Here is a 12,270-nt window from a genome sequence, read left to right as displayed (position 1 = left end):
CGCCCGACTGTCGCACACAATGGCTGAAAACCACCAAACTCTCCCAAAACCACCTAAAAGCTCAGACCTAGTCCCTTAAGCCTAGATCTAGGGTTAAAACTCCCTAAAAATGATCATAATCGAACTTAAAGCTACCTTAACTGAGTCCCGACCGTTCGGTTTTATCGACCTCCGACCTTCGCAAAGGTTCCCTTGCAACCCAGATACTACACTCAACCCTCCGCTCCGTTTTATTTTAAACATGCAAGATAATCTGATTTTTTTGGTTTCGAACATATATAAAAAAGGAAAAAATAAAATAGAAAAAAAACCTTTCGAATGGCTTGTAATTTTTCTGATATTGCTTTAGAAAATCCAGGGGTGTCCACCCTTTTTACATATTTTGGTTCGGGTATTTATTAGCCCAAATTTTTACAGCTTTTTTCTTCTTTTGAAATGGAATCATTACAAAAAAAAAGTGATTTTTGCGTGTGATGTTGATCTGCTTCTGACATGGCAGGAGACTCGTCGCGTGGTTGGTGGCAGCGTTGGTGGCAAACTATGGGTGGAGATGGGCGGTAGCAAGGTGGCAGCAGCTGTCTCTATCTTGCTTACTAACAGCGGTGGCTGGCTGAAAATTAGATGAAGAAACCCTAGCGGGTTTAGGCCCCAAACGGGTCTCGGGTCAGGTCAGACCAAGGCTTGGGCTACTAGTTTTGATGTAATTTGGGCCCAATCAGGTTTTGTATAAGCCTGTCAAAAATTAAAAATAATAAAAATAATAATAATAATAACGGGACAAAAAATCGAGTGTCGACAGGTAGCTTCCTACGTCGCTTCCTGAACGCCATGGTTCTTCCATAGCACTTTGACCAAAGGAATCTTCTTATTCATTAACTCCTTCACTTCGCTCGCCAACATTTTAACTGGTTCTTCTTAATAGGTCATATCCGAGCTGACCTCAATATGCTCTAAGGGTATGACATGTGAAGGGTTGGATCGGTATCTTCTGAGCATAGATACATGGAACACATTGTGAATGCGCTCCAACTCTAGTGGTAAAGCTAGTCTATAAGCCACTGGTCCAATTCTCTCAAGCACCTCGTAAAGTCCTACGAAATGACGAGTCAATTTACCCTTGCGCCCGAAGCGGAACACTTTCTTCCAAGGGGAAACCATGAGGAATACCTTGTCCCCAACTGCGAACTCAATGTCTCTATCTGGTCATTGGTACCCCGGTCACAAAGTCCATGGTCACCTTGTCCCATTTCAACTGAGGTATCTGAATAGGCTGAAGCAAACATGAGGGAACCTGGTGTTCCTCCTTAACCTACTAACACACTAGACATCTGGTGACAAACTCTGATACTTCCCTTTTCATGCCCGACCAATAGAACAATCTGTAAAGTTCCTGGTACATCTTGTTATTGCCCGGGTGTACAGAGAGTGGACTTGTAACATCCTTAATATCGGGTTAATGACTAGATTGAAAAATTTCAGAAATTGGTGATTAAAGTAGGATAATTGAATAGTTCAATGACTTACTTGAAGATATTTTATGCATCATTGTTAGTAATTATTATATGAAGTAAAGGGCAAAAAAGTTATTTGATATGAAAGATTTTTATTTTCCTTTATAAGATAAGGAAGCCCACGTGGAAGAGAAAAGAAGGTAAAACAAACTTCTAGAGTTCTATTCTTCTTCAGCTGTGAGTCGCCATAGCAAAGGTGAGTTTTGTGGTTAGTTGATTATTTGTTGAAATTAAAGTTGGTTTATCATTATTGGATGATAATTAAGCTTAAGGAAACTTAAATTATCTTAAAAATCAAGGATGATGGAGTTATGAGAGATTAAAGATTAGGAGCTCTTGAATGAAAACTTGGAATAAAGTTCATAATTAGAATTGGAAGTTAAATTTGACTCGTCATCAATCTAATTAAGAGACATAAAGTGATAGAATTGGATTTAGAACATATTGCTAATTTGGTGTAATTCTTGAATTACATATGGAAGATATGATTTTGAGATTTAAAGGGGTGATAAATGAGTTCAAATGGGCTTAAGTATGTGTATTTGAGTTTAGTATAGGAAAAGGGGATAGAACATGAAGAATTAAAGTTGAAAAGAATGAATTTTCGGGTTTAAATATGAATTCTAGACTAGTGTGCATCGGTACATATTCAACATGCACCGATGCATCAAGGGTAAATTTCCAGAAATTGTTTAGTGTGTATCGATGCACCGGAAGTGCATCGATGTACCCCTTAAAAATGGAAACATCGAATGCAAATTGTGTATCGATGCATAGTTAATGCATCGATGCACATACTACAGAGTGTACAGATGCGCTTCAAAGGAAAATAGAAGTAGATCTTTCTTATAGATTAAGAAATCAAGGATTGAATCATAGTATTTAGAATGCTAATATGTACACATGATTGTGTAGATATCGATCGAGAGCAAGTTTCGTAATGATTGAAAGGTTAGAATTGATCAAGAAGAGAAAGTAAGCCATAGGAGTAATTGATAGCAAGTGAGGCACAAGTGAGTGCATACTATCGGAATATATGTATTTTTACATGGGAATTAGACTTGTGATAAGTATGTTCCCGATATTTGAATATATGATAGCATGAGTCGAAGCATGATTAGGATTATGTACTATGTGAATGTGTCATGCTTGCATTACATGTTATGTGATGTGTATTTATGTCTATATGATAATGATATATGAAACAATACAAGAATATTATCTGAATTACTTGATAATAAGTCATAAGATTGCATGCCAATGTAATATAAGTTATAAGATGAGAAAATATGTATTTATATGTATATGAGAAGATATAAGAACAAGAAACAAATCAAGTGATAAAGAAATATGAAATCGTATGAAATGTGATATAATCTATGTGATTAAATTAGAAATGATATGAGCATAGGTATATGTGACATGTGAATTATATGGAAGTGAATTGTGTGCCTATATGATAAGATTATGTGAAATGATATAAAGATAATGCCCATGTTATGTGTCATGAGATCTAGAGATATAGTTGGCATGCCAAGAGTCAAGGGATATATAGTGGTCCTTCGGGACATATACAGTGGTCATTCGGGACAAATTTCATATGCCCCTAGTGGGACCCCATACGAGCTGTGGTGACAGCATAGTGCACAACCTCAAAAGACTCACATATCTATTGTTCTCACATATGTACATGGGCTAACAAAGAGATAAAAATAAATATATGATATGTATGATTTTGGTGAAATAAATTGTATTATATGATTTAAATGATGATATGTGTATTATGTAGTTAATGAATCATGTTGGTTAAAAACGTTAGGTATAAAAAGGATATGATTACAAGATATAAATGATAATTATATTGATAGTGAAATAAGGTTAATGATGGAAATGATGAATGATGTGTATATGTGTACAGTTGATTATATGTGATGTTATATTGTTGTGGGTAATAGTATGATATGTTATGTATATGCATGGTTAAGTAGTTAGAGTTACTTTTATACGTTAATGCCTCACTAAGTCATAGACTTAGCATGTGATTGTTTCACACGTAGGTTGCAGAAACGAGAAGAGAAGTTAAGAGGAGCAAGACAGGTCAGATTCTCCTTTCCACAGTTCATATCAGAAATGCGTTTAAATTATATGTATTTTGTCATATGAAATGTAGTTGGCATGTAAGATAAAAGATTAGTATTGGTTATGCTCTGATAAAATTTGTAAAACCATATGTTTTATACAATAAAGATTATTTGGGTTTTGTTGAAATGTTAAACTGAATTTTATTAGATTTTGGCAAAGTAAACATTTTGAACAGTCAATGTGACACATCAAACTCGTATCCGGATTAGGTACTGGTTGGGGGTGTTACATTTAATGGTATCAGAGCTAAGGTTTAACCGATTCTAGGCTTAAACCTAAGTCAAATGAAGTTTAAAAATGTGTACATGCCAACTCAAAGTGAAAAAATTATGATCTGATAGTGTAAGGAGTATGTTGTATTGCTAATAAAATAAGATTTGTATGATATAGTAGAAATTGATTATAGAATTTGTCGAAGTGAATCAATGGCTGAAAAATCTGATGGTAATAGCAATTCAGCTACCCTGGCCAGGCAGGATGAAGAGAGAAACCTTAGAAAGTGTCTTATGAGATTAAAGGTTGATTTTAGAAAGTTGAAATCATATCTGAATAATGATAGAAAGTTTTCACTGTTTTGAATCGAAAAGGTGATTGGAGTCATTTTGTTATTTAGTGGATAAGATAGAATATGGTGAACAAGTGTCAACATAAGTGCGTTAAAATATCAAATGATGCAGTGAGAATTGGTAGAAGAGTTCAAGAATAAGTGTATTAGTGATAAGCGTATAAGATGTATAAAGTCAGAACTTATGAGTTTGAAACGAAGGGATAGTATTGAGTATACAAGAGTGTGTTTATGATAAGGGTTTGCAGTTAAGATGGAAAGAGTTAGCGTTGGCTAACCAGAGTATGTGATAAAAATGTACCGGAATTATAAGATATTTTCAGAATAAGATAAATAAATATGAAGTGGATCTAGATATAAACTAAGGATTTATAAGAAGAGTTTAAGATTGGGTATATCGATTATCAATTTATAAGACAAAGGAAGTCAAAATGTTGAGTTTGAACAACGAAAATTACAGGATGTATAAGAATAGAGGTGAAATTGATAAGTTAAGTAAACTAATTTTGAGATAATTTTGAGTGGAAATGATGTATATGATTGATTGATTAGGGCTTGTGCTCTAGATTGAACAAATGCTATTGACTAGCTGTCAAAGTAAAGGTGATAGAGTTATAAGATTGGAAGAAAAGATAAAGTTGAATTAATCAATTATGATGTGGATCTGAATATAGTTGTGTATTTTGATCAGATAACTATGATGTATATAAGGAGAAAAGTAATTGTATGGAGCTTTAAGGAAGGAAAATACAAGTATAAGAGATGGTAAAGAATGAAGTTTTGTATGAGTAAATTGGATTATCAAAATTACGAGGATACAATGAAGATTAGTACACATACATGAGTATAGGTGATAGGACAAGAGTATGTGAACATCAAAAGGAAAGATATGATTTGTGTATAAGGAGATTTCGATTTTGCGTAAATAAAGGAATAATGGAATAAAAAAAATGAAAAGTATTGAGTTTAAAGGATCAGATACGATCAAGGTTATATGGAAGTGTAAATGATAATTTCGATATAGTGGTGTGAAAAGATTCTTTAAAGTGTTTATTTAATCATATTTAAAGAAGATTTAAGACTGTGTTCTTGGTCAAATGATGATGGAAAACGAGTTTGGTAATTGTTATAAGGTAATTAGAGATGGAATTATGAGGTTGAGTGATGAAAATGGATGTTACTCTCTACGTGATGAGTTACATTATATGAAATTTTAGAAATGGACAAAGGAAAATGCAGAATAGAAGAAAAGACAGAAATGGATTGAAATTTCTGGTTACTGTTTATATGATAAGCGACAGTAGATGAATGTATAAAGGAATGAATGTGGATGAAGAGCATGAGAAGATATGTACATGTAGTATACTTATCGATGTGTGCAGTGAAAATTCGAGGACGAATTTTCTTAAAAGAAGGGGGATTTGTAACATCCTCAATACTGGGTTAGTGACTAGATTGAAAAATTTTAGAAATTGGTGATTAAAGTAGGATAATTGAATAGTTCAATGACTTACTTGAAGATATTTTATGCATCATTATTAGTAATTATTAGATGAAGTAAAGGGCAAAATGGTTATTTGACATGAAAGATTTTTATTTTCCTTTATAAGATAAGGAAGTCCACGTGGAAGAGAAAAGAAGGTAAAACAAACTTCCAGAGTTCTCTTCTTCTTCAGCCGTGAGTCACCATAGCAAAGGTGAGTTTTGTGGTTAGTTGATTATTTGTTGAAATTAAAGTTGGTTTATGATTATTGGATGATAATTAAGCTTAAGGAAAGCTTAAATTATCTTAAAATCAAGGATGATGGAGTTATGAGAGATTAAAGATTAGGAGCTCTTGAATGAAAACTTGGAATAAAGTTCATAATTAGAATTGGAAGTTAAATTTGACTCGTCATCAATCTAATTAAGAGATATGAAGTGATAGAATTGGATTTAGAACATGTTGCAAATTTGGTGTAATTCTTGAATTACATATGGAAGATAGAATTTTGAGATTTAAAGGGATGATAAATGAGTGCAAATAGGCTTAAGTATGTGTATTTGAGTTTAGTATATGAAAAGGGGATAGAACATGAAAAATTAAAGTTGAAAAGAATGAATTTTTCGGTTTAAATATGAATTCTGAACTAGTGTGCATCAGTACATATTCAACATGTACCGATGCATCAAGGGTAAATTTCCAGAAATTGTTCACTGTGTATCGATGCACAGGAAGTGCGTCGATGCACCCCTTAAAATGGAAACATCGAATGCAAATTGTGTATCGATGCATAGTTAATGCATCGATGCACATACTACAGAGTGTACCGATGCACTTCAAATGAAAAATAGAAGTAGATCTTTCTTATAGATTAAGAAATCAAGGATCGAATCATAGTATTTAGAATGCTAATATGTATACATGATTGTGTAGATATCGATCGAGAGCAAGTTCCGTAATGATTGAAAGGTTAGAATTGATCAAGAAGAGAAAGTAAGCCATAGGAGTAATTGATAGCAAGTGAGGCACAGAGTGCATACTATTGGAATATATGTATTTTTACATGGGAATTAGACTTGTGATAAGTTTGTTCCCGATATTTGAATATATGATAGCATGATTCGAAGCATGATTAGGATTATGTACTATGTGAATGTGTCATGCTTGCATTACATGTTATGTGATGTGCATTTATGTCTATATGATTTATGAAACAATACAAGAATATTATATGAATTACTTGATAATAAGTCATAAGATTGCATGGAAATATAATATAAGTTATAAGATGAGAAAATATGTATTTATATGTATATGAGAAGATATAAGAACAAGAAACAAATTAAGTGATAAAGGAATATGAAATCGTATGAAATGTGACATAATCTATGTGATTAAATGAGAAATGATATGAGCACAGGTATATGTGACATGTGAATTATATGGAAGTGAATTGTGTGCCTATGTGATAAGATTATGTGAAATGATATAAATATAATGCCCATGTTATGTGTCATGAGATCTAGAGATATAGTTGGCATGCCAAGAGTCGAGGGATATATAGTGGTCCTTCGGACATATACAGTGGTCCTTCGGGACAAATTTCATATGCCCCTAGTGGGACCCTATACGAGCTGTGGTGACAGTATAGTGCACAACCTCAATAGACTTACATATCTATAGTTCTCATATATGTACATGGACTAACAAAGAGGTAATAATAAATATATGATATGTATGCTTTTGGTGAAATAAATTGTATTATATGATTTAAATGATGATATGTGTATTATGTAGTTAATGAATCATGTTGGTTAAAAACGTTAGGTATAAAAAGGATATGATTACAAGATATAAATGATAATTATATTGATAGTGAAATAAGTTTAATGATGGAAATGATGAATGATGTGTATATGTGTACAGTTGATTATATGTGATGTTATATTGTTGTGGGTAATAGTATGATATGCTATGTATATGCATGGTTAAGTAGTTAGAGTTACTTTTATACGTTAATGTCTCACTAAGTCATAGACTTAGCGTGTGATTGTTTCACACGTAGGTTGCAGAAACGAGAAGAGAAGCTAAGAGGAGCAAGACATGTCAGATTCTCCTTTGCACAGTTCAGATCAGAAATGCATTTAAATTAGATGTATTTTGTCATATGAAATATAGTTGGCATGTAAGATAAAAGATTAGTATTGGTTATGCTCTGATCAAATTTGTAAAACCATATGTTTTATACAATAAAGATTATTTGGGTTTTGTGAAATGTTAAACTGGATTTTATTAGATTTTGGCAAAGTAAACATTTTGAACAGTCAATGTAACATCTCATACTCGTATCCGGTCGGGTACTGGTTGGGGGTGTTACAGGACTATAGTGTGCTTCGTAGAGAATCTTACTGCACAACTTAGCGTCTGCGGTTACGCACAACTGACCCTAAGTATAACACATCTTCATCTCGAAGCTCAAAACTGAGGCATCGCCTTGGCGAACCTGCTCAATATGACTTTTCAACTGGTCATCTAAACTTCGTAGCCTCTTGACTTCACCTACCAACTCTGGCTGGACTCGTAACTCGACTAGCAAACCATCATCACTGGATAAACTCAAATGTGTAGGAGGACCTGGCGCATGATTTACCCATAAGTTTAAAATAAACAATCCCCCTTTATTTCTTTCCAAAATGACGTAAAAAGAAAAAAGAAAAAATATCCCCCCTCTTATCATCTTCCTCTCTCACACTCTCCTTCTCCAACTCAACGTGTGGCCGCCACTCATCAAAGCCCAAGACTTTCAACAACGACCACCGCTTTGGTGGTCATCACATGCTCTAACCGGCGACCCTAGTGACCAAAGAAGGCCAAGCAAGAGTCTAAGAGACCGAAAGCTTCTTCCTCTTTTCCTATTTCTCTCGACCGAGAACATCCAACCTCCTAAAGGAACATTTGGCCATAACTCCCCTACTTCGATGACGACCTCTAATCTCGACCAAGCAAGGTAAACAACTCCTTTCTCACTTTACTATTTTGATTCGAAAAAAAGAATGAACAATGAACAAAAAAAGTTGTTGTAAAAAAAATTAATACATTTTCTTCTTTTTGGAAATGTTGTTGTATTTGTATTGATTTTGAAAAAAAATGGGGAACGGAAGTTCCAATCTTTCCAGAGAAAAGGAGGAAACCCTGGGGTCCCTCACTGTTACAATCTGTTTGGGGTTTTATAATCTTTTGTTGCATGTCAAAAAATCCAAAAAAAAATGTTACTAATATTGTGTTTTTTTTCTGAGTTGGGAGTTGCTGGGAAGTTGGTGTTGGAGTGCGTGGAGCAACAATGAGCATGGCATGAGTGTTATAGTTGGTTCAACAGCCGGATATTAAGGGATTTGTCCCTTTCCCTTTTTCTTTTACATTATTATTATTTTGGTAATAAATAATAATAATATATAGTGGTAGATGAAAACTGGTGATTACACATATTTTCCAACACCTCATTCTAACTCAACATTTCTTCTCCTCAATTGTTATTCTTCTTTTGTGCTATTTTTTGGACAACAAAATATTTTTTCCTTCATATTTTATAGTTCATGTTAAATTCAAAATTTAATATATTTTTAATTAATATTTTATTTGATGTTATAAATATATTCTTATAGCATTTCATAACTTATGTTATAATTAATATATGAGAAAATAACCTCAGTGACCAAAAATGCCTTATAATATACGATTTTAACCAACTTTTTTTGGATTTGCCAAAATGACCAACTAAATCGCAATGCGATCGATAATTCGCAACGTGATCTCCGGTATCGCAAATCAGTTTCCAGATTCACAATGCGAACTTCGACTATCGCATTGCGATTTACATATTCGCATTGCGATAATCCAAGTTCGCGTTGCGATAGTCGAAGTTCGCGTTGCAATTTTCTAAATTCGTTGCGATAGTCCAAGTTCGCGTTGCGATTTATTCCAAATTTATTGCGATAGTCCAAGTTCGTGTTGCGATATATTACAAATTCGTTGCGATAGTCCAAGTTCGTTGCGATAGTCGAAGTCCGCGTTGCGATTTATTCCAAATTCGTTGCGATAGTCTAAAATCGCAACGACTGGTGGTATTGCATTTGCTTCTTAAGAATTTTCTCTAAAAATATAGTATTCGCGCGGACGTGTCGAAGACACGTATGACCACGACCACGAGACGAGACGAGAGGCGGCGGCGGCGACGTGCAAGAGTCCCTCTTGTTCTCTATCACTCAACAAGGAAGTGAGAAAGCCAAGCCTTAAATACAATTCCCAATAGTTTTTCCAATACTATGTGGGATTGAGCATTACCAACACTTGTTTCCAATACTATGTGATTATTCAGGAAACAATTAACAATCATGCACCTTAAAACAACTGAATCAGCAACCAATTGCATTAGTATTATACGATTAAATATGTCATAATTAAAAGTCAATCTACAATCAATCGCTATTATTGCAATTTTAAGCAAAACATTCAAAAAAAATTGCATCACTCGCGAGAATAAAAAAATTGTTATCGTGCAATTACAATCAATTGAAAATAAATTAGAATTGCATGAAAACTAAACGAACCACAAATACTTTTCATACAAATACTAAAGTCATTAACTATAATTCACAAATAATATCACTATTTAAGGCTCAATCCTACATAGTATTGGGAACAAGTGTTGGTAATGCTCAATCCCACGTAGTATTGGAAACACTATTGGGAATGGTATTTAAGGCTTGGCTTTCCCACTTTCTTGTTGAGTGATAGAGAACAAGGGGGACTCTCGCGCGCCGCCGCCGCCGCCGTCTCGTCTCGAGTCGTGGTCGTGGTCGTGGTAATACGTGTCTTCGACACGTCCGCGCGAATACTATCATTTTAGAGAAAATTCTTAAGAAACAAATGCAATACCACCAGTCGTTGCGATTTTGGACTATCGCAACGAATTTGGAATAAATCGCAACGCGAACTTGGACTATCGCAACGAATTTGGAAAATCGCATTATAAATTTTTTATTCATTAATATGTTATTTTTTAGTTTAAATTTTAAATAATGTTTATAAAAATATCATAATTTAGTTAATTTTAAAAATATTTTCTTATATTATTTTATACTTTAAATTACGTTTATAAATTAAATTAGTTTCGACTTTAGTTTAATCTAAATATTATTTTTATTAAATTTTTTTGTATAAAAAAGTTTAGGTCAAAGGTGACTCTCTAATCCAGAGCATACCTAAGATTCAATTGGGATTTATTTAGGAATTTACAAATTGTCCATCAAGAGTGATGGCAATAGGATTCGAACTTAGCTTTACAAACTCATTCTTGAATCCCAACCAATTGTGCCACCACTCGTTGATATTTTTATTAATATTATAATAATATTTTAACTCATCCTAATTATTAGAGGTTATAGTTTTGATTCTCTATCTAAGGCTTATGTTGTAATTTGAATTATAAATAATACTTAAAAATTAATATATTTTAATGGCTTAATACCAAATAAGTACCTAATCTATACTTTTTTCCCAAATAGGTGCCTAAACTAATTGTTGTCTCATCCAGGAGCCTAACGTTACAAACATTACCCATTTAGGTACCTTAACCGATAACGGTGTTAATTTCCCCGTTAAATGACATGTGTCACAACCTGATATTTAAAAAAATATTTAAAATTAAAAAAAATTAAAAATAAATATTTTTAATAAACATGAAACACAAATTTTGAAAGAAATCCAAAACTTTGAAAACCTTCATTTCAACCTTTAAACCCACGCCAACAACCGCCTTTTACCGTAAACGAACCTCCACCCGACCTCCCCTCCCTCGGCGACCAAAACCCCCATGAAATACTGACTTGTCGACGATGAATCAACGTTTTAAACCGCCTGAACCCTAGGATTAAAATCGCAATTCCGACGGCTAATCGACGAAAAATACTACGGTGTATGAGTAGGAGGATGTCAGAGACTACGTCGATAGCGATGGTCGTGGCCAGAAAGGGCGGCGGCGGCAGATTAAGGTTAGGATTTGAGATTTTGGGACTGTTTTATAATATAAGAAAAGTGAGTTTCTTTTATAGATATTTAATATTTTATTTTAAAAAATAAATTTCAAAATCATCAGATTGTGACACGTGTCACTTAACGGAGTAAATTAACGTCGTTGACGGCCTGGGTACCTAAACGGGTAACGATTGTAACGTTAGACACCTGGATGAGACGAAAATTAGTTTAGGCAGCTATTTGGGAAAAGCGGTATAGTTTGGGCACTTATTTTGGTATTAAGCCTATTTTAATTTATGTTAAAAATATATTTTATATTATGATTAATATAATTTAAAATAAAATAAGCTAAATTAATTTCAATCTCAATTTAATTAAATATTAATTTTGTTAATATTATAGCAATATTTTTAACTTATTCGAACGTTTAAGAGTTATTTGTCTGATTCTCATCAAAATCATGTGTATTTTCCCTGATTCTCATCAAAATCATGTCTATTTTCCCTGATTCTCATCAATAAGATGGCAACATGGAT

Source organism: Hibiscus syriacus, unplaced genomic scaffold, assembly GCF_006381635.1.
Source record: "Hibiscus syriacus cultivar Baekdansim isolate YM2019G1 unplaced genomic scaffold, ASM638163v2 tig00111644_pilon, whole genome shotgun sequence".
Lineage (NCBI taxonomy): Eukaryota > Viridiplantae > Streptophyta > Magnoliopsida > Malvales > Malvaceae > Hibiscus > Hibiscus syriacus.
Note: the sequence above shows the minus strand (reverse complement) of the source record.